At 48.0% G+C, this 23029-nt stretch overlaps 2 long non-coding RNA genes across 7 annotated transcripts in view; one reads left to right on the forward strand and one right to left on the reverse strand.

Annotated features, from left to right (window-relative positions):
- Nucleotides 1-380: 380 nt before the first annotated feature.
- The window catches only part of LOC138847146 (uncharacterized), a 37649-nt gene continuing 15000 nt past the window's right edge, over nucleotides 381-23029 (reverse strand). The window contains exons 2-6 of one of the 6 annotated variants that reach the window (XR_011384790.1): nucleotides 21237-21313; nucleotides 19333-19420; nucleotides 7443-17554; nucleotides 1448-1574; nucleotides 381-546 (exon numbers count right to left, since the gene is read on the reverse strand). This is a non-coding gene — a long non-coding RNA (uncharacterized lncRNA). Of the gene's footprint in view, nucleotides 547-915; nucleotides 1575-7442; nucleotides 17555-19332; nucleotides 19421-21236; nucleotides 21314-23029 lie in introns of those variants that run through there. The other 5 variants (XR_011384789.1, XR_011384793.1, XR_011384791.1 and 2 more) reach the window with 5 other exon arrangements.
- Nucleotides 4009-7575, forward strand: LOC138847147 (uncharacterized). The gene is made up of 2 exons (XR_011384794.1): nucleotides 4009-5637; nucleotides 7469-7575. It is a non-coding gene; the product is annotated as an uncharacterized lncRNA (long non-coding RNA).

The following is a 23029-nucleotide window of genomic DNA, read 5'->3' on the forward strand; positions in this document are numbered from 1 at the left end:
TCACCATCCCTTACTAGGGCATCAATAGTCTTATCTAGGTGACAGGTTTTTAGAATGTCATTAATTAGGTTCCAATATGAAAAAATCATAATAGGCACCTTTGCAGGGCCAAAGGTCTCATGAAAATCTTTTAAACAACTTCCAACTCTTTCCCACTTGACCTCGTCAATTGTTCCTTCCTTGGGGAACCAGGGACACAATTTTTCCACATAGTCAAAAAATGCCTTTAGATCCTTATTTTTAACCCAAACTCCTTGTGTCTTGAGGGCCTTCCTGAGACTTGAAACGAACTTTTCCCATGACGATGATGCCTGTCCGATGGCCGTCACTTACCTTGCGCTGTCTTCACTCCGCAGCGTTGACCGATGCTAATGATCTCGGGTGTGCAGTTCCGAGCTAGTCACACAATCACTTGGATCCAAGTTTTCCTCCTGGAAGGTGGCGTTCCTCCAATCTTACAGGCACTCGAACCCCAAGGGCCGCACTCAAGCCACATGTTGGGGGCCAGTTGTCCCGTCCCGCGGGACAGCAACTGGGGCCAAGCACCTAGAAGGAGAAATGAAAGGGACAGGAGACACCAAGATGGCAGCAAGACAAGTCCTGATCAAGCTGCGATTTTTAGTTTTCAAGCACACACTTGTATGTCATAAAGGCAGGATGTCAGGCGGGGGGAGAAGGGGGAATCTAGGAGGGCAGGATGTGGCACAGGGGAAGGAGGGGAGTTTACCTTGCACCTGCAATGCTTGTGCAAGCAGAGGAAGGTCACAATGTTATCTTGCAGCTGCAATGCTTGTGCAGGTAGGGGAACGGTCATGAAGTCTTAAGACACAGGGTGGCGTTATCAGTACTTCCCGGCCCAGGCTGCTTAGCTCTACTTCAGCAGTTTTCCACTAAGAGGCCACATGTCGCAAGGTACTGGTTGGATGACTAAGCGTATTTCTTCCTAGCCCCTGAGACACCACTGAAAACTGAAGGGCTGCACTCCCTTTTGGAGCTCCCAGGATGCACTGGAGAACAGGGAGGGAGTGTGCTGGGAGCAGCGCACTGCTCCCAGCATAGGCACAGGTGGTGTGAGGTCCTAAGCCTTAGGCTTCCTGGGTCTGGTTTCAGAGACAACCAAATTCAGGTGACAGTGTGAAAGTCTTCCCATTCTGCCTGCACTCAGTTTCTCCTGCAATGAAATCGGGTGGAGGTGGGGTGAGGACAATGCTCCCATCACCTGGATCGCCTGGCTCTCAGAGAGGGAACACTGGGGAAGACTGCTCCACTCCACAAAGAGCCTGCCCCACCTGCAAGTGTGACACTGTAGGTTTGGATGAGAGCTTTTGTAGCACTGTGTGATGAAAAAGGCTCTGGAGAAAGATAACAGGGTAAAGTGAAGACAGGAAAAATTGCAATGCTAGTGCAGCCTGCTGGATGTGCTACTTCTGAGGAGTCCCTGGCTCACCATTGCTCAGGTACTTAAGCCAGGCCTTGCACAGGAACAGTAAAAGCATGCCGGTGATCAATTCTGTGTTGGCTCCACCAGGGCCTCTCAGATCTCAAGGGTCCTTTCCTCAGCCAGTTTAATGAATCTGAAGTAGAAAGTATTTAAACAAGAGGACAACTGACTCTCTTCCTTCTATTTCTCAGCTCTCTGGTTTTTTAACTTGCTATCATTCTGTTAAGGGGGTACCATTTTATCTTCTTCAGATTTGTAATAGAAATTCTCCCCATTTCCCACTTGCTCTCACAAACAAGGCTTTTTCTCTGTTCGTTGAGGGTGGGACCCTGAGTGCTGGCTCCTGAGAGGAGGCTGACACTCTGCGACATGAGTCTCCTCCCCCTCCTGTACACTCCAACTGCCCCGCATGCTTGCAGAAGGGAGACAAAAAAAGCCACGTCAAAGGCCCTGGATGCCAAGACGACCTTGAGTCCGTGGTCACCCTCACCCATCCCTTTCAAGGCCCTCAGTGGCTTCTGCACAAACAGGCCCCCTCAAGTGGCAGAAATCTCTAAGAGGAAGCAGAAAATCTACACATGTACTGACCTGGGGCACTCCAGAGGAAACGGTGGACGAGGTGGCCAGGCTGGCCCCCACAGCGGTGACAGCCGCTAGGTCGATAGTGTAGGTTGTCAGAGACAACCGTCCTTGGATCTTGTATTCGTGTGTACTGCTGTTCAGAGTGTGCGTGAGACGTGAGGCATTCTTCCCATACACCTCCCAGAAAACCTGGTAGCATGGTAAAGAAAAGGCAAGAGTGGAACCAAGGCCTCCTGAAAGCCAGGGCTGAGGCCCAACACCAAGTCCATGTCTCTGCAGGTTTGGAATGACAGGGAGCTCAGAGAGGTCTACCGGAGACATGACAGAACCACTGCCCCTCTGAAAACAAGAGCCCTGGTGAAGGCCCCTTCCTCTGCCTCCCAGATATTGAAACCGCACCCCTTCTCAGACCACATGGCCCGTCTGCCCCCCAGACAGCAAGCTTCAAGGGGACAGGGGCCTGGCTGATATTTTGGTAACCTCAGTACCTGCTGCACAGACGGAAGTATGGTCGCCAGCCGGCTGTGTTCTATTTAACATTCTCCTGTCACATTATAGAGGTGTTTAACCAGTATCTCTGTTTTCACAAGCTGATGCTATCAGTAAACAGAGCCCCCCACCAGGGCAATGAGCACTAACACCAAGTGCTTACAACACCCCTGGCTGTGTTCTAAGCACTTCACAGATATTAGCTCATTTGAAATTCACCACACAACTTGGGGCTTAGGTCCACTGTTACCCCTATTCTACAAAGGAGGAACCCAAGGCTAGAAACCAACAGCCCTGCTTCACAGCCAGGTTCCTCCTCCCGCCTCCCACAGCGCCCCCTCTCTCTACCTTCCCTGATGGGTCTGCAGGAAACTGAAAACCACCGACACCGGAAGGATTTGCTGGAAAATCTCCCAGCCATTTGGTACCTGGGATGACCTCAGAATGCACAGGAGGAAGCAGCTCTGTTAAGCACTTCCATCTTGCCTTCCAGAAAATGCCGTTTGTTTAAAAGCTGCTCTTCATCAAAATTTACTAAAAGGCAGCATCTTGTTCATCATGTCAGCTTGGAGCAGAAATGCAGCGATCCCAGGGTCTTCATAGGTGCAGCATTGCTAGGATTTATGAGCATCAACACTGATAACACAGCCTGCTCAAGTGTTTATGGATACAAACAAAAACCAAAGGGACAACTCGAGAGCCCAAGCTGCTCAGGAGGAATGAGAAAAACAGCAACAGAAAGTGAGCACTGGCACGGCCTGGGTAACGGATGGCATGGGCTGCCCATGAGCCACAGATGGCAGAGTGGTGATATGTGGCCAGGAAAGATGCCCTCCAATTTACACACAGCTTTTGTGGGGTGGGCCTGGTGGGCTCCAGAGGCCCTGGCCAGAGTGTTTTACCTGGCTCCAGCGAATGAGAGGAGAGGGTTGGGAGCCCGGAGCCAGGGCCCAGGGGCACCTCCAGCTTGGTGTCTTCTCAGAGTGGCTGCCTAACTGAAACTAACCAGAGGGGCTTCAGAAATAATTTTCTGTTGATCTGAAGTAAATTCTCTATAAGAGAGCAGTACGTCGCAAACTGTCTGCATCCTGGCCCTCATGTCAGAGTTTATGGAAAGAGATTGGAAGATACTTAAAATTTACAGTGGGAGCACAATGGGCAATTTACCCAGCGGGTGTGAGGCAGTCTCTTGCTCACTCTTGCTTCAGGCCTAAATCAAAACCAAGGCAAGGGGGCTGTTTGCTGAGAACCCTGGCTGATAAACCTTCCCTTCCAACAGGATGCCCAGCTGCTGAGGGGTCCAGAGCAGAGGACTACCCTCTTGGGTGCTTATGTGCTCCCAGCACCTGCCTGCAATAGCAGCAAAGGGCATTACTGGGTGCCTGAAACTGGCTTTTGGATGTCCCGTTTGTCCACATGCATGGCTTTTCTTTGGCTGTACATGATGAGCTACTTTCTGCTTTCTGCACCAGACAGACCTCTGTGGTGCTGCTCCCTGGATACATTGTGTTGGGGCTGGAGGGTGGCAGGGAAGAGAGGCAGTGCATCAGGTGCCAGCGGGGCTGTACCCAGGTCAGGGGTCAGAGGTGATTGTGTGGTGTCTGGCTACTGAAATGACAATTGTCCTGTTTCAGCTCTGGTAGGGCCTTCCCCTCCCAGAGACAGGGCCACAGGTATCCATCAAGCTCTTGGATACACAAGGCACACCTTAGGGTGTTGACAGGGACAGAAAAGCACAGGCCAGCCAAGGTGAGATGGGTCAATGCGGCCACCTTGGGAGCAGAGCATCCACCTGAAGAGCTGGCCCAGACTTCTGCTGCCCATGGAGGCACCGTCACCTTCAACCCTGGCCTCAGTGGGGGAGGGAGACACTGGTGACTGAATCTACCTGAAAGGCCAAAGCTTCCAAGGCCAAGTTCCACAGTAGACAATAGATTATTGTTTGTGATTGCAGGTAGTCATTTAAATACAGTGGAATGAGTTCATTAAGCCTTATTAGTACAAAAAGGTTATCATGAATTGGAAGTATTGGCAACCACACTTAGCCAGAAAACATTGGCACCACTCAAAGGATTATGCCTGCAGCTTTCTCTGAGCTTTGAAACAAGGATGAAGCATGTGATGTGCTCAGAAAAGGCGGTAGGGCCCAGCTGTATGCATCTGTGAGAAGGGAAGTCTCAACCTGCCTGTCTCCCAGATTTCTAAACCATGGCAGGCTGAGCCACAGAGGCAACTGGGGCGATATGGATTATCTGCTTCTCTTGCCCACACAGCCCTGCTTCTGAAATTGATGCTCAGAACGGCTCTAATTCAGTCCCAGGACTGGTTCCCAAGGGGTCCAAGCAGGAACACTTTGCACTTCTTCCCTCCATTTGTTTGCTGCTGCTGTGCAGCCAGGTACCTCGAACTCAAAACCGACTCACTGGCATGAGGAGGAGCAACTCACTTAGAAGACAGAACAGCCCAGGACCTGAGCCCAGCTCTGAAGCGGACAGACAGGAGCCAGAGGTCAGCTGTGCTGCACCACATGCGAGTACCTAGGGAACGCAGATAAGCACCCCGTGCGTGGGGGCCACGTGGTCAGAATGCTGAGTCATGGTTACTGAAAGGGGAGGGATGCTGTCGGTGGCTGTGCTGCTCCTGGCCAGGCAGTGGCTGGCCACCTAGCACAACCTGCCTCAGCCCATCATCCTGACTGTCCCAGGAGGGTGTTATGGCACCCACGATTGAGCTGGAGGCCTGAGAGATAAGTTAATGCTCCCACCTGACCCAAACAGAGGAAGAAGGACCTCCCTAACTTCACCCAAGGCTCAGAACTATGCGGGTTTCAAACCACAAGTTTTTTTGTGTTTTTGTTTTTTTGACAGATAGAAACAGAAAGAAAGGTCATCCTTCCGTTGGTTCACCCCCCAAATGGCTGCCATGGCTGGAGCTACGCCGATCCAAAACCAGGAGCCAGGTGTTTTCTTCTGGTCTCCCACACGGGTGCAGGTGCCCAAGCACCCAGGCCATCTTCCACTGCCCTCCCAGGCCACAGCAGAGAACTGGACAGGAAGAGAAGCAACTGGAACTAGAACCCCGGAGCCCATACGGGAAGCTGGCGCTGTAGGCGGAGGATTAGTCAAGTGAGCCATGGCGCCGGCCCCAAACCACAAGTTATTATCTTCTACCTGTGATATGGGATAAAGCAGGTAGCTAGATTAGGGTTGGAGCTGGAGGCCATACCTTCCCCTGTTATCCTATCCACCCACCTGTCAATCAGATGACCCTTTCCCTAGGATGTGCTTCCCTGTGCCTGGGACCTGGGGATAGTACCATGTAACCACTCCCCTTTCTAAGCTTGTAAGCAGCTCAGTAAAGGGAAGAGTTCTCTCTTTCTTTCTCTCTCTCTCTCTCTCTCTCTCTCTCTCTCCCCCTCCCTCCATGTAGACTCAGAGCAAGTAGGGTATGGAACTCTCCCTCTCTTTTCCCTTTCTGGCCCACTCTTCCTGAGTAATGCCCACATGTGTGTGTGTTTTCCTCACCTTCTGAATAAACCTTATCACCTAGTACACTTGAGAGACCTGAGCCTGGATCAAGGTGCAGCTATTTTAAAAGAGGCCTCCATCTTGTAACTCGGGCCTGACCAGACCCTGAACCCTGAGCCAGAAGCTCCTAAAAGTAAATAAATGAACTCCCCTTGCAACAAACTCTCCTAGCAACAGCCAATTAGCAGATAATAGAGAAATACTTAGAGTTCCTGGTGTCTTCTCAAGGCAATTAAGGTAACTGATAACTTCCTGAGACCCTAAGGTTTGCCATTACACCCAAGCAGCTTGGACCCTACACTTTCGCCAATCAATTTAAAAGACATCAGCCCCAAAGCCATCCAGCCACCTTTACTAGGTCCATTCCCACCACTGGATGCACTAAGCAGTTCTAAGAGATGTCCTTTAAATTTCCTGTGGGATGAGATGATTTGCTAAATGGTACTATCATGTATAGAATGTCTAAAAACCCTATAAAAACCCTGTTAATTGAAGAGTTAGGGCTTTCAATTCAAATCCGCTGCGTCAGTTATAGTTGAGAGCCCAGGCCCAGACCTGTAATAAAACTCTCATGTCTTTTACAGCGGTATCGGCTGCTTGGTGGTCTTTGGGGACAATCGAACTGGGCATAACACACTGCGTGTGTGCCTCTACTTAGAATGTTTCTCTAAGGAAGGGGCAAGACCTGGCATAGGAATTCAGGCCCAGCCTAGCCCACAACACTAGGACTAAAATTGAGCTTTAACCTGAAAGCTTTCCAGAAACCTTTGTCATAAAATGAAATCATTGGAAGCCCGTGAGCAGTGGGCTCTTTCCCCCAGGGGTTCTGGAACCAGGAGAGGTGAGGTTGCTGTGAAAGGGCAGCTGGTGCCCACCCTCCCCGTGCTCAGCTCAGCACCTCCACCCAGGCTGCTCACTGTCTCTTGTCCCGAGGGTCCTACGGGGAGGCTCGGTGGGGACAGTCAGGAGCCCTCTCTTTGCCCTGCCTTTGCTGCACACTCAGACAATACGCTTTCAGTGCACATCTGCTGAGTGAAGAAAAGGCCTCCTGTCCTCATCTGTACGAGGGTCACAGGACCTAGACTTACTTTGCACTCTGCTCTGGGAGTTGAGTGAAGTAAATTCATGTGAGTGAACACATCAGTAAATGACTTCCATTGGTCAGAGACTTTCAAGGCTTGGGAAGACAGCACAAGGAGAGTTAACCTCCAAACACAGAGGTTGGCGCCCACGGGGCAAGATGCCCATAATCTGGGCTGGCTCTCTGGTTCTCTGGCTTCCCGCCACGTGGCCAGGAAGACTTTGTGGTTACCCTCAAGAAGGCCCACTGGTAGCGGTTTCCTTGCAATCAATCTTTGTCAAAATAAACTTTTTTTTCTTTTTCAAACAACAGGAGCACTCACCTGTAATGATGCCATTTTTTCTCTAGGGGCTCCTGCCAGCTGACCTTGAGATATGTCCAGGATCTCTGTGAAGCTCAGATGACCCACTGTCCCTGATTCTACCAATTAAAAATAAAAGCACCTGTTAACATGATAGCCCAACTCTCTTTTGATCTGATTTGCATGGAAGGGTCTAACTACGGACAGGAGTGGAGAGCCAGGGCCAGTTGAAATCTGCAGGGAACATCAGAATAAATACAGGAGGGATGAGAAAATTCAAGGCGTCCCAGCTGTCATCACATAAATGATTCTGCCTGGCTGCATCCCAGCCACACAGAGAGCTGAAGCCACTGAAGCCGCAGATTTATACACAATCCTTCTTTGTCCTTGATCTAATGTAAGTGGAGCAGTCAGGCCAGCTGGATCCTGAAGGCAACTGCTCCACAGAGCCCCTCTGGACAGCTGTCTGCAGCCCTAGGTCTGGCCTGGGAGGGGCTCTGAGAAAAGCCAGGGTAGGGGAGCTACCTATGAGATACCACCTGTCACCACCCCTCTCCCTCCCAAGGGATTCTGGAAACAGGGCTTGAGAAAGAACATATTCAAGTTCCGGCAACAGGGGCTTCCTTTGCCTGGAGTTTCCAGGAGCTTCTTTGCAGCACAGCCCCCTGCTGGCCTGGGAGGCTGCAGCAGTCGCAGTTAACACTGGAGTCAGGGCTGGGCTCAAGAGCTGCCTGCAGAGATCAGCTCTGCAATGAAACTCCCCAAGCCTCAGTTTCCTCACCTGTGAAATGGGAAACATAAAAATAACTCTGCAAGGTAATTGTGAGGATAAAATTTAATAAAATGCAAATCAGCCTGCCCTGGTGTTATGAAAATGTTCACCAAACGTGAGCTGCTCACATTACCAAGCAGCAGCCTGTCCTCAGACTAGAAATTGCCTCTGGAGGGTAAAGACACCCAGGTCCAAGCCCAGACCCCCAGCTCAATTCAGTGCAACAACCTGCAGTGTGAGGCTTTCCTGTCTCAACACAGGGACAGCAGGACAGACAATGAGTCCCCTGCTGCTGGAGAGAATCTCATCCTCCAACTCGCCTGGCTCAGGGTTCTGCACTGCCCCTGCCATGGTCTGTTGTGGCTGGTGTGCCCCGTGTGGTGGCCAGGAGGGGATAAGGTGGCATTGGGGTGAATATGATGAAGGCCGCATTCCCACAGATGCTGGTTACTCTGCAGCCTGCCTTGACACCTGCACAGCCACAGATGCATGGGGTCAAGGGAGCAGCTGAAAGAGGAAATGTTCATGGGCAGGCTGAGGTCTTAGGGTCAGACAGGGCAGGTATGAAGGGGAAAGGAGAGGTGGCTGCACACTCACAAGGCGAGGCGGTGTGCAGCTACTGGCAGGCATCCCCGGGCCCATCCACTCACCAGAAAATCCAGCTGCTCAGCTCAACTGGCACTGCTTTCCCTCTCACCATCACAGCTCCACCTAAAGCCTACTCTGTGGTACCCAATTCAGCATAAATACAAGACACAAGTCACAAGTCAGGGAGAGAAAGTGTCCCGTCCCGCAGGACAGCAACTGGGGCCGAGCACCTAGAAGGAGAAGTCAAAGGGACAGGAGATACCAAGATGGCAGCAAGACAAGTCCTGATCAAGCTGCGATTTTTAGTTTTCAAGCACACACTTATATATCATAAAGGCAGGATGTCGGGCGGGGGGAGAAGGGGGAATCTAGGAGGGCAGGATGTGGCACAGGGGAAGGAGGGGAGTTTACCTTGCAGCTGCAATGCTTGTGCAAGCAGAGGAAGGTCACAATGTTATCTTGCAGCTGCAATGCTTGTGCAGGTAGGGGAATGGTCATAAAGTCTTAAGACACAGGGAGGCGTTATCAGTACTGCCCGGCCCGGGCTGCTTAGCTCTACTTCAGTAGTTTTCCACTAAGAGGCCACATGCTGCGTGGTCCCCGACATCTCCCACTTTCTTATCAATTAAACAGAAATGGCTACCGGTTAGGCCAAGCGTGATGAGCGAGCAGTGCCTGTCTTAGGAATCGACCCTGAGCTCCAGCACCTCTTACCTGTCATTGGATATCCTTGCCAGTCCCCAAGGACTCCTGTCTAGGTGGGTGAGGTTCCGGGAAGGTGCCCGTCATTGGCTTACTGCTGCTTTAACTGATAAGCCTGGGACCCTTCCTGGGCTCCCGACTGGGGCAGTGGCAGACCGAAGGGGAGAGTCAGTTTTTGGAGGGACCGTGACTTCACCGGCCAGACCTCACTGGCCAGAGAGAGAGGTAACGTTCTCCATGGGATCTTCCATGGCCAGACTTTGGTAATGTATCTGAATTGGTCTGGCTGCTAAATTATCTACTTGCTGTCTGATAAAGGTCATCAGCCAATTGAGGAGACAAGGACCTATAGATAGCACAACAAGCAACCCAACAATGGGGCCTAAAAGCGGTAGCAAATAGGGAAGCAGTCCATTCCATCCCGTCCAAAGGGGATTTTCAGCGATGGCACGTCCACGACACTCCAGATCTTCTTGAAGTGTCTTGATTTGATTGCAAACAATGCCAGATTTGTTAGCATAAAAACAACATTCTTCCTGTAAAGCCAAGCAAATACCTCCCCGTTCAGCAGTAAGCAAGTCTAAGCCTCGACGATTTTGTAAAACCACTTCCACTAGGGAGTCCATTTGATCTTGAAGGTCCTGAATGGTGGTGGATAGGGTTTGCACATCATTAATCAGTTGTTGGGACAATTCTCTATATTTTTGGACCGCGATTCCCAGTCCTGTGGATCCTGTAACCACAGCTGAGGAAATTCCCAATGTGGTTAATAAAGGAATAAACTGAATAGTTCGCTTTTGTCTCCCTGCAATATAATCAAGGGAGGGGATAGGAACAGGGGTATCTCCATTGATAATCTCTATATCAGGAAAAAGTATAGCATGCATGCAATTACCGGTCCAATTTGTTGGTAAAATGGTTTAAGCTAAATTATCCCTACATACAAAAACGGTGGAATTAGGGGCATAAAGAGGGTACTCTACTGTTACATTATTTGTACAGAAAGGAGCAAGGCCTACATTGATATCAAAGGGATTATTGTTGGGAGGTTTATAAAGGCAAGTGATATTTTCCGTTGGGACAGGAAGAACAGGAAAGGGCTGCATAGGGGGGCGGCCCAAGAAGCTATTAAACCCAAGGGTACTATTAAAATGCCAAGAGGAAGGGGGGTCCATGGCGTAGACAGAGCCAGCAGTCTCTTGCAAGGTTTGGGGCAGAGAGATTAAGCAGTTTATGGGTGTTGGTAAGGATATCCTTGGTATTGACATCCAAGTCTTTGTTTCCTCTGGAGTGAACTTTAGCCAGGGGATGGTATTGAAGGGAAGGGTAAAGGCTTTCAAATACCTTTTGTGTTTTTAATTTTGTAAGGGTATCCTGAGGGCCTCCACTGTCAGACACTCCCACAGGGGCTATAGGGTACCAGCAGGCTACTTGTCCCTTATGGGGCAGGAGGGGGAGCTGACGGGTGAAGAGGACAACTCTCCTCCAAACATTACCTCATAATCTTCTGATATAACAGCAAACAATAAACGCTGATTTCCCTTGCTACAGGTTTGATACTGAATATAACAGGCGGAGTGCATGTAGTAATGGATACTTTTATTGCACTCTGATGGGTACTGATCCCCAGTGCAGTAAGAGTCTAGCTTAGGTTTGGGAGCACAGAACCATCGGGAACCCAGGACTGTCAGATAAGCAGTTTTAACTCCACAGTCTTGTGTAAAATGCGGCTTTTGAGCACTGCCACGGGTTTGTGGGAAGGATACTATTCTGCCCCCAAGCAGGCACTAGGGTGATGCTATTGAAGGAGTTTTTGAATGCCCTGAGGGGTGTCAAGCCCTGCAAAGACTGGTGGAGCCCAATGGATGGTGTACATTGCCATCATCAGGAGAGCAAGGAAGAGGGCCATTCCATTAGGGTCCTTTGGAGGGGTTAATCAGTGAGCCCTCAGGTAATGTAGCGGGGGAGGAGAGAATAGAGAGAAGATAAGATATACAAATAGCAACAATGGCAACAATGCCGGCAATAATAAGGAGTCCTGTAATGAGTCCCAATAGTGTCCAGCCAGATCTTTTCATTCCTGTTCAATTAATCTTTCGAGTAGCCATCTTGGTGCCGACTGTTTTTGGTCCAGGATGCAGGCTGAGCCACGTCCCAAAATGAGTACTGGATCTGGACTGTGCCAGCTACTGGTGAGGGGGTCTCGCCACATTAACATAGAGGAGCCCTGTCAGGGTAAGGATGCCAATGACAGTCCGCAGCTGAATGATTATTATTATCCAAGGTCAGGAAGTTTAGCACAAAGAGCACATGATTCAATCGGTCGCAGGGAGAGGAAAAAGATAAGGAAGTGGCTTCAAGCTGAGTGAGCCAAGTTTTTAGTGTTCGATGGGCTCTTTCAAGGATTCCCTGTCCCTGTGGATTATAGGGAATTCCTGTAATGTGGTTAATATGGAGCGCCTCACAAAATTATTTAAACTTAGTGCTGATATAAGCAGGACCATTGTCTGTCTGAATCTTAACAGGTTTTCCCAGTACAGAAAGAGCTGTGATAAGGTGTGAGATAACATCCTTAGCAGCTTCTCCTGTATGGGGGGAGGCAAAGACAAAGCCACTATAGGTGACTATAGAGACATGGAGATACTTTAGTTCGCCAAATTTTGGGAAGTGTGTGACATCCATTTGCCACAGTTGATTAGGGAGAAGACCACATGGATTGACTCCCAAATGCAGTACAGGCTGGCTTGTAACGCCTGAGGGGCACTCTTTGACTATTTCACCAGGTGGAATTTTACAAAACAAATGGAGAGATTGAGCATTTAAGTGGTGCAACCTATGCAAGTTTTGAGCTTCCTGCACTGATCCCACAGTTGTGGGGAAGGTAAGCCTTGTAGCAGCATCTGCCTGGGTATTACCTTCTGAGAGTGATCCTGGTAGGCTTGTGTGCACCCTAATATGTCCCAAATAGAAGGGCTGTTGTCTTTCTCGTATTAGCTTTTGAATTCATATAAACAAGGGCATAGCATTGGAAGTTGTTTTAAGAAAAGGAGAAGTCCCAAGCAACGGAATGGAGTGAGCTACATATGCACTATCAGTATCAATATTTACAGCCTGACTGGAACACTGTGTACAGACTTGAAGTATGGCATACAGCTCGACCAACTGAGCCGACTGATAAGATGTTTTTAAAAACATGGGAACAGTTATCTGCCACGAAGGCAGCCATTCCATTGGAGGACCCATCTGTAAACACCGTAATAGCCTTTGGAATGGGGTTAGTTTTTGTATTTCTTGGGAAAATAACGGAACAGGATTGGGCAAACTGTAACACGGGGTCATCAGGGAGGTGACTGTCAATGACTCCCATAAATCCTGACATGGCTATTCCCCAGTCATCAGAAGTTTGAAGAAGGAACTGAGTCTCCTCTTGGGTATATGGCACTACTATAACATTGGGGTCTTTCCCGAAATATTGGCGGGAAAGGAAGCAAGCCTTGATGATTATTGAAGCAACCCGAGACAAATATACGGTAATTACCTTAGATGAGGAAATGGGGAGATGAACCCAGAAAAGAGGTTGACCCTTTTTATTGGGCATGAGGGATTTTTGCCAAAAAACTCCAGTGGGCATATGCGGTGTGGCTAAAACTACAAAAAGCAGGGGGAGAGTATAAGAAATCTGTGAAACAAAACTATTGGCTGATGGCTAGTGCTATTTGGTTTAATGCATCTCCCGCAGCAGGGGTGAGCTCGCGGGGGGGGGGGATCTGGGTCTCCTCGCAGACTGTCATTGAGGGGCAAAAGGACATTATTAAATATTTTTAAATAGGGCCTGAGCCATTGAATATCTCCTAGAAGTTTTTGGAAATCATTAAGGGTATGGAGGCAATCCAAGCGGAACTGGATGCAGGGTACAAAAACCAAATCCTGTTGTAATTTTAAACCCAAATAGGTAAAGGGGTCTTGTAACTGGACCTTATCAGCAGCAATTTGTAAACCAAGGGCAAGAAAGGCTTTAGAAAGTGCTGTAAAGCAATCTTATAGGTCTGACTTGTTCTGAGCCGCCAGTAAAATGTCATCCATATAATGCAGAATATAAATGTGAGGCCAGCGGAAACTAACCGGGTCCACTGCCTGTGCTACAAACTTTTGACAAAGGGTGGGGCTACTGGCCATCCCTTGGGGCAAGATTTTCCAATGAAATCTTTGCATTGGTCCCTGGAAATTAATACTGGGGAGGCTAAAGGCAAAATAAGGGCGATCATCAGGGTGTAGAGGAATAGTGAAAAGCAGTCTTTGAGATCTATAATTATTTTGTAATAACCATTTGGGATGGCCACAGGGGTTGGGATGCCAGGTTGCAGGGCTCCCAAGGGTGCCATGACATTATTAACGAAACGCAAATCCCGTAAAAGGCGCCATTCACCAGATTCTTTCTTTATGGCAAAAATGGGCGTATTCCAGGGAGAATTGGAAGGCTCTAGGTGTACAGCCACGGGCGAGCTGCTCCTGTACAAGTGCTGTAGCGGCATTTAGCTTTTCTTGAGTAAGCAGCCACGGATCCACCCAAACAGGAGTTTGAGTATTCCATGTGATTTTATCTGCATGGGGTACTAAAAATCCAAATATCCGAGCCCATGTCTATCTGTTTTAGAGGGGGCTGTAATAGGTTGAGTTATGCCCTGTCTCATTTTCCCAAGTCCTGTGCCAGGTACATAATCCATGCGCAGCATTTGTTGTGTGACCACAGCATCAGGGCTGCACAGGATAACTTCCATTTGGGAGAGAATGTCACATCCCCACAGGTTAACAGGGAGGCCTGGTGATACAAAAGGAGTCACAGTGCCCTGATTGCCTTCCTTATCTTTCCAGCACAATACCCTTGAGCTGACTTGGGGGTTATCGGACTGGCCTATACCTCACAAATCGGTGAGAGATGCGGTCAGCGGCCAATGGGCGGGCCAATGATCTTGAGATATGACTGTGGCATCTGCCCCTGTATCCAAAATGCCCTTGAAATCCTTTCCTTCACTAGTAAGGGTTAACACAGGCCTATTTTTTGTAATTGGCTAGACCCAATAAGCCTCCGAGGAGCCCAAAGGGGTAATGCCTCGGGGCCTGGAAGAAATTGAGGATGTATTTCCAGTGATTAAAGGCAGAAGAACCAGTTGTGCTAGACGGGTGCCCTGTGGAACGGCAGCTACTCCATTAACAGCGGCTGCTAGGATTTTTATCTCCCCGGTAAAGTCACCATCAATAATACCGGGAAAGACTTGAATGCCTTTAAGGGTGGCTGATGTTCGGCCGAGAGTAAAAGCACAGGTACCCGAAGGCAAGGGGCCCCGCACCCCTGTAGGGATAATTTGTGGGCCCTGGGTGGAATCTAATATTGTATCAGAGGTGGCGCAGAGGTCCAGTCCTGTGCTACCTGGGGTTGCTCCTTGGAGGGAAGTGATTGCGGAGGTATTTGCTGAGCCTGAGGCTGGGAAGGGACAAACCGTACTGCCCCAGGGTTTGTCCTTTGAGAAACCAGGGACAGGGGCTGGCCCCTCTAGGAGTTGGCCTGAAGTCTTTGACCTGCATTCTTTTGCCCAGTGATAACTCCTATGACATCGGGGGCATGGGGTGGAGGGGAGCGGCCTGCCTGGTGAGATGGAGCCGCGCCTTGGGCCATGGGCCTGTTTGATAAGGTGGTTGGACACTGGCGGGCAAAATGTCCGGGCTGTTTACTGGCGTAGCAAGTGGAGGTCCCCTTGGAGGGATTTTGGGTCAGTTTGAGTGCGGCCCCAATTGCTAAGCCCATGGCATGGGCCGATCCCACACCAGCGCAGAGCCTCACATATTCTCAAAGATCACCCTTATGTTTATGAGGCCGAAGAATATCTTTACAAGCTGGGTTGGCATTTTCAAAGGCAAGGTGCGTAACAAATGCACTTCCATTTTCTCCTGGGCCACCTAGTCTCTCAGCTGCAACATTAAGGTGCGAGACAAAATCACTATAAGGCTCGTCGGGCCCCTGCTGAATCTTAGCCAAGGAGGTGGTGACTGCTCCCCTTTGAGGAAGCTTTCTCCAAGCCCCTAGTCTGGCAGTCTTAATTTGCACCAGAAGTCCATCGGGGAACTGGGCCTGCGAATTGTTGGAATTATACGGGGCATCTCCCAAAAGTTTTCTGAGGGTCCAATTTTTAGATCAAGTTTTAGCAAAATTTTGTTGGGCTATTTCTTTACAAATTTGAACATAATCAGCTCTCCACAGGACACAGTCACCTCCGCTGAGAGCAGCTCTGGCGAGGAAGTCCCAATCATTAGGTGTAAGCCACCGGGAACTCTGGCTTTTCCAATAAGGCCTTGAGTACATGGGGCAGTGGTACCACACTGGGTGCAAGCAGTTTTAAGTTTTTCAATAAATCTGAGACTAAGTTTTTTATAGGGTGGTGGCTGTCCATTACCAGGTCCCTGACTGGGGACCTGATCTTCCTCCTCCAACCCAGGTTCCTCACTATCTTCCCCGGAGTGGGAGGGGTGGGGATAAATTCTCCTCAGCCTCATTTTCCCCATCAAGGGCGGACTCAAAGTGACCTCTGGCTTGCCTCCTGGTTACAGGGAAAGCTAGAGGGGGTTGGGTTTTGGACCTAACTTTACCTTGTTTAGGTTTTGTAAGGGGCTGCTCTAAGGCAAGGTGGCAGAGCACCCTGTCTAGGGATTTTATTTCCTTAAGGAGTTGGATGTGCTCTCGTCTATGTTGAAGTGACTGTTGCAAGGCCGACAAATCAGGCACAGGAGGGTTAAAGTCATAGAGAGCCGGGGCACAAATGGGAAGGTGCGGGTGAGTACTGTACAGCGGGGGATTTTTAACATTTGGGGGCCAATTGGAATTAGGATAGTGCACGACCTCTTCTCCTGGGGCAGCTTCCTCATCTGAATCTAATTTGTCTCGGATGGCAGGATATAGTTGGCTCGCTTCGTTGGTAGGGGCTAAAATGGGCTCTTTAATTTTATTGCTGGGGTCATCATCAGTGGAGGGTATATGCAGAACGACGGATGGGCATTTAGATGCAGGTCGGGAGGACTGCTGTAACGTCTCCTCACCATCCCTTACTAGGGCATCAATAGTCTTATCTAGGTGACAGGTTTTTACAATGTCATTAATCAGGTTCCAATATGAAAAAAATCATAATAGGCACATTTGCAGGGCCAAAGGTTTCATGAAAATCCTTTAAACAACTTCCAACTCTTTCCCACTTGACCTCGTCAATTGTTCCTTCCTTGGGGAACCAGGGACACAATCTTTCTACATACTCAAAAAATGCCTTTAGATCCTTATTTTTAACCTGAACTCCTCGTGTCTTGAGGGCCTCCCTGAGACCTGAAATGAACATTTCCCATGACGATGAGGCCTGTCCGATGGCCTTCACCTACCTTGCGCCGTCTTCAGTCTTCACTCCCCAGCGTCGACCAATGCTAATGATTTCGGGTGGGCAGTTCCGAGCCAGTCGCACAATCACTTGGATCCAAGTTTTCCTCCTGGAAGGTGGCGTTCCTCCAATCTTACAGGCACTCGAACCCCAAGGGCCGCACTCAAGCCCCACGTTGGGCGCCAGTTGTCGCGTCCCGCGGGACAGCAACTGGGGCCAAGCACCTAGAAGGAGAAATGAAAGGGACAGGAGACACAAAGATGGCAGCAAGACAAGTCCTGATCAAGCTGCGATTTTTAGTTTTCAAGCACACACTTATATGTCATAAAGGCAGGATGTCGGGCGGGGGGAGAAGGGGGAATCCAGGAGGGCAGGATGTGGCACAGGGGAAGGAGGGGAGTTTACCTTGCACCTGCAATGCTTGTGCAAGCAGAGGAAGGTCACAATGTTATCTTGCAGCTGCAATGCTTGTGCAGGTAGGGGAACGGTCATAAAGTCTTAAGACACAGGGTGGCGTTATCAGTACTTCCCAGCCCAGGCTGCTTAGCTCTACTTCAGCAGTTTTCCACTAAGAGGCCACATGTCGCAGGGTCCCCGACAAGAAAGAAAGCGTGGCTGGAAGGCAGAATCGGGGACACTGAAAGGAGGGAGGGCACCTGTGGAAGAGACAGGGACTCACTGTCTGCGCACATCAGTTAGGTGCTTGCCCTGGCCGGGGTGGAACAACAAATACCCACCTCCCTCCTCACGGACCTCTCACAAGGCCACGAACACTTTTCCAATGATTAAAAAAAAAAAAAAAAAAGCGACCCTGTTTTAGGCTGAAACCAGGAGAGCAGCAAGCTAAGGGTGTGGTGGTGGTCCCCAGGGTAGCAGTGTTTGCAGGATTCCCAGGCGGAATAGCTGGGCTATTCTTACCCCTGCTGGCCTTGCTTGTGCAGACAGCAAATTTGTAGATTTCAATACCTTAGCACTATCCTGGACTTGGACAAAGCCTTCTAACACAACTCATAATTTTTCAAAAATAGTAACAGCTTCAGAAAACATTTTCGTCAGCTAAAGTTTTCAGAAGACTTTTTATGGAAAGGTTCACACCCTGACAAGTTTCACTTTTTGGGCGTGGAAGACAGTGGAATGGCAAGGCTGTCAAGACTCTCTTGTCCTCCCCTGACTGTGAGCTTCCAGAAAGACATCGACAGATTTCTGAACTGACTTATTCTTTCTCAACTGGAGGAGCAAACAAAGCATTTTGCTCCTTACACATTCTCAGTGCTTCTGCTTCCTAGATTCCTGCCCAAGCATGCGACTTTTTAGCCCTGCTGGAACCAGCTGGCTTAAAATTTATCTTGTTTCTCTTTACTGCCCCCTCTCTCAAAGACTTCTTATTTCACTGGAGCCCTGGAAAAACAGGCCTGCTAGGTGGAAGTAACTGCAGCACCACTGGTGAGAGAAGGACAGCGGCCATTTCCCCAGCAACCAGACTTTTCTTTTAAAGGCTTTCCCTCCCTCAAATATAAAAACATAGGAAATATAAGCAAGAGCCTCAGACCTCAGATGATTTCAGCCTTCCGTCAAGCTTTCAGAGTGACATTTCACATTGACATGGATGCTCTATCCTTCTAAACAGGAAGAACAAGCTCCAAACCCATCAAAATCATGATTTAGTCAGAAAATTCTACTTAATTTTTTTTTTTTTTTTTTTTTTTGTGGCAGGCAGAGTGGACAGTGAGAGAGAGAGACAGAGAGAAAGGTCTTCCTTTTGCCGTTGGTTCACCCTCCAATGGCCGTCGCAGCCGGCACACCGCGCTGATCCGATGGCAGGAGCCAGGTACTTATCCTGGCCTCCCATGGGGTGCAGGGCCCAAGAACTTGGGCCATCCTCCACTGCACTCCCTGGCCACAGCAGAGAGCTGGCCTGGAAGAGGGGCAACCGGGATAGAATCTGGCGCCCCGACCAGGACTAGAACCCGGTGTGCTGGCGGCACAAGGCCGAGGATTAGCCTAGTGAGCCGCGGCACCGGCCTTCAGTCAGAAAATTCTAAGAACGTGACATAACTTTTGGCTTTTCCTGATGTCAGGGTAATAAGATTTATGACTGAAAAACCACCATTTATATATTTAATATATACATATTACACACATATATGTACATACATAGACAAACTTTTTTAGAGCATTCATTAGATATTCACAAATATAGACCGTATCCTATACCATTAGACAAACCATAGCAAATTTAAAAGAACTGAAATCATACCATCTATATTCTTTGTTCATCATGGAATCAAATTAGAAACAATGCCAGGAATCAACTAAACAGTCTTCAAAGACATGGAAATTAAACAGCACACTTATAAATAATACAAGAGTCAAAGAGGGAGTCTTACAAGAAACAAAATACATAGAACTGAATGAAAATGAAAGAACAGCTTACCAGGATTTGCAGATGCAGCCAAAGCAGCACTGAGATGAAAATTCATAGCCACTGAATGCTTACAGTAGAAATTAAGGAACACCTCAAACTGGAATAAAAAAAACCACCACAAAATATAAGCAAAGTGAATCCGACAACATATATAAATAACTAAATACCATGATAAAGTTAAATTTATTCCAAGTAGACAAGGCTGTTAACATTTGAAAATCAATCATAGTAATCCAACATTTCAATAACCCAAGAAGCAAAAAAAAAAAAGTTTGTATCAATAGATAAAGTAGAAACATGTAGGAAAAAAACCCAAAATCTGTTCATGGTGAAACTCAACAAAGTAGTAATAGTGGGAATGACCTCAACTTGATAAAGAACATCTACCAAAGAAAAAAAATCATTCAGAGTGAAAGATCGAATGTTTTCCCTCTAAGATGGAGACCAAGCAAGAATATTTGCTGTCCCCATTCTTATTCCACACGGTACAGGCACTCCTCAACTCATAACGTGGCTATGTCATTATGAACCCATTTTAAATTGAAGATATCCTAAATCAAAAACACACTTACTAACCCCTAGCAAGCTTCCCAGCTCAGGGACATAGCACACCATGGAGGGTTGTTTCCCCTTATGACTGTGGGGATGAAGGGCCATGGAGAGGAGCAGACTGCATCTCCTCAGCTGAGGAAATCATCCAAGTTCAAAACTCACAGTGTGATTTCTACCAATTATCTATCGCTTTTGCACCATCCCAAGTTGAAAACCTGTACATTGAACAACTGTATGTTGGGGGTCATCTGTACTAAAAATTCCAGACACTGCAAATAAGGCAAGAAAAATAAAGGGTATACAGATTAGAATGGAAGAATGGAGGAAGGTGACTACAAAAAGTAATCTGAAGAATCTTTGTGGTGTTGACATAATGCCCAGAACTAAATACACACACACACATAAGAATAAATAAGACTAGGAGAAATCTTAATCAGATTAGTGAATTGTATGTATGCCAGTATCCTGGATGTGATGCTATACATCAGTGCTGCAAATGTAAGCTATGGGGAAAACTCTTGCCAGGGAATCTGTAACTATCTCAAAAAGTTCAGTTACATAACAGCAAAGAGCAGCTCACAGGTGAGTATGATAAGATCACCTGGGCTCCATTAATAGCAGCTGTAGTGTTGCTCTTGATTTTTCTGCTGCAGTGTGGGAGGGTCCTTAGCTTCAAAGGTCAAACAATTCACATTCTCTTCCTCCCATGTCCCCAACTGAACACAAACCTTGAGGCCATGGTGAGATGGGGTGGACTCGCACCACTACCAAGTGGTGGAGCAAACAAAGGGGAAGCCAGGTTGCTAAGAGGTCAGGAGATTACCAGAGGTCGGGGACTCCAAGCAATAGTTTATCTGATAAGAAACAAGGAGCCAACCGTGCAACTCAGTGGGGCCACACAGTCACGGGCTGCTGATCTGGGGTGAAGAAGACCTGAGCTTACTTGTTGGGGAGGAGAAGTCAGTACAAAAAAGACTGAACTATGTAACACAGAGGGACAAGAAAAGGGACAGGGAAGGAGACAGGAAGATGAGCAAGGAGGCTTGACCAAGGTCAGAATCTGCACCCTGGAAGGGTGAGGAGGACATGGTCATGACCTCTGCAACGCCAGGGAGGAGCACAGCAAAGCTGGCAGTGCAAGGACAGAGAGCAGCACAGGGGAGGGTGAGGGACCCCTGCCCTTCAGCAGGGATCAGCACAGCGGGCCCGGCTGCGATGGAGCAGGAGCTGGAGCAGAGACAGTGGCAGCTCTGGGTGACTTTAAAAAGTACCCTAGTTAGTGTGAAGCCTCCTTACAAAGGGAATGCGCACACTGGGCAGAACTTAAGAAATGCAGAGAGACACACAAGTGTAACAAATACCTGTAATCATACCCCAGGGAGACACAACTCTCGCAATTGCTTGGCATGTTTCCTCCAGCGTCTTTTCTGGGCTCATCCTGTTTTATAGAAATGCATTTTGATAAAATTTGTATCTCATGTAATTTTTCTCTTAACATTATATAATGAAAATTTTCCTTCAAAGTTTTGTGGTTTTAATAACGACACACATTCCTTATGTACTGCCAGTCAGTCCATAACTTTTTCAGTCCTTCCCACTGAGACCATTTAACAGCAAAGTGAATCCAACAACAAAATCACAACTTATAATGAAGATATAATGGATGTAAATATGAACCAACTAACACAGCAATGATTCTAATGTAGCAGAAACAACAGGAAATGCAGGAAAAAGAGAACTGGAAACAATAAGCACGCCTCTCAGAATGAAACAGGTCAAGTGGATGAAAAGTAAGTTAAAAATGCAGAGGACTCAAACAATGTAACCCATCAGGTCTAACTTATGAATATTCATAGAGTGTTAGTGTAATCCCTTTCTTCTCCAGTGGATATAGAGCATTCATAATCACTGACCAGAGTCACAAAGAAAGCATCAGTAAATTCCAAGAGCTAGAAATATACAAGCAGAAAAATTAGAAATTAAAAACCAAATAAAAACAAAAAGGCCTTTCAATCTAGAGATTAAAAAAGAAATTGTCTATTAAAGATCTTCTGGGTGAAAAGGGACTGTAGCAGTAAAATTACAGAATTTCTAATAAATATCCATTATTAGGAGCCATGGGATACAGTTAAAGCAGCGATCAGAAAAAATGTGATTGTCTTAACATCTTTACTGATGAAAATCAATACAAACTTGAAAGAATGAGAACTGCAATCGGACAAGACCCCCTAAAATTTACACTAAAATGTGGCCCCTTAAAGTTCCCTAGAAATGCTATCCGGGGTGCCACATGTACTACCAGAATTTGGGGTGCCTTACGATTTCACCACGGGCTTATTACTAAATCCCCAATATTAATAAGCCCCAGAGGGTTCTTGCCTAATATTTAGAGAAGAATTTTAAATACCGGCACAGATAAACAAGGCAGCATGGTACATTGTAAGCTTTTATTTAGTGAGAAGGATGTATAGGAGAGTGAGAGTTGAGAGAGAGGTAATTAGGGGTTCATACCAAGCACCAGGAATCAGCCATGTGGATGTCCATCTAGGCCAGGAAACCTAGCACATGGCTCAAAGGCCATGTGCCCTGGAGGCGCGGGGCTACCTCAAGCCCCTTCCTAGCAAGAGGCCAGGGAAAAAGAGCAGGCTGGGCCACACTGTGGCCTGGCTTTTAACCCACTTCCAAAGGGGAGTGGTTAATTAACCTGATTGGCTGGTGGACACAGGTGTGGTCAGGTAGGGGGGATGAGGCCACACAGGGGCCTGGCAAAAGCATCAGGTAGGGACGGGAGGCCACACAGGGGCATGGCGAAGGCGTGGTCTTCCACTAAACAAATCTGATCAATTTTAACCTGTATGCTTGCCTACTTCAGAACCACTTAAATTCTTAACTCAAAAACTAGAAAATGAACTTAAAGGCGTCTGAAAGAATTCACAAGGAGGAAGTAAAAGCTGCAATTAATGATGCAAAGAGCTGAAAACGATGCACGGAATGATTATGTATTTGGGAAAAAAAATGAATAAATCTATAAAAGCCCCTCAGTAACTGGATCATGAGATGGGGGGAGCAGTTGCTGAACCCAGCCCCACGGCGAGGAAGAGCAGGCGACATACTTATGCACACAGAAAGCGGTCTTGCCAGACCAGTGGTGATC

The sequence above is a fragment of the Oryctolagus cuniculus genome, chromosome 19 (assembly GCF_964237555.1).
Source record: "Oryctolagus cuniculus chromosome 19, mOryCun1.1, whole genome shotgun sequence".
NCBI lineage: Eukaryota > Metazoa > Chordata > Mammalia > Lagomorpha > Leporidae > Oryctolagus > Oryctolagus cuniculus.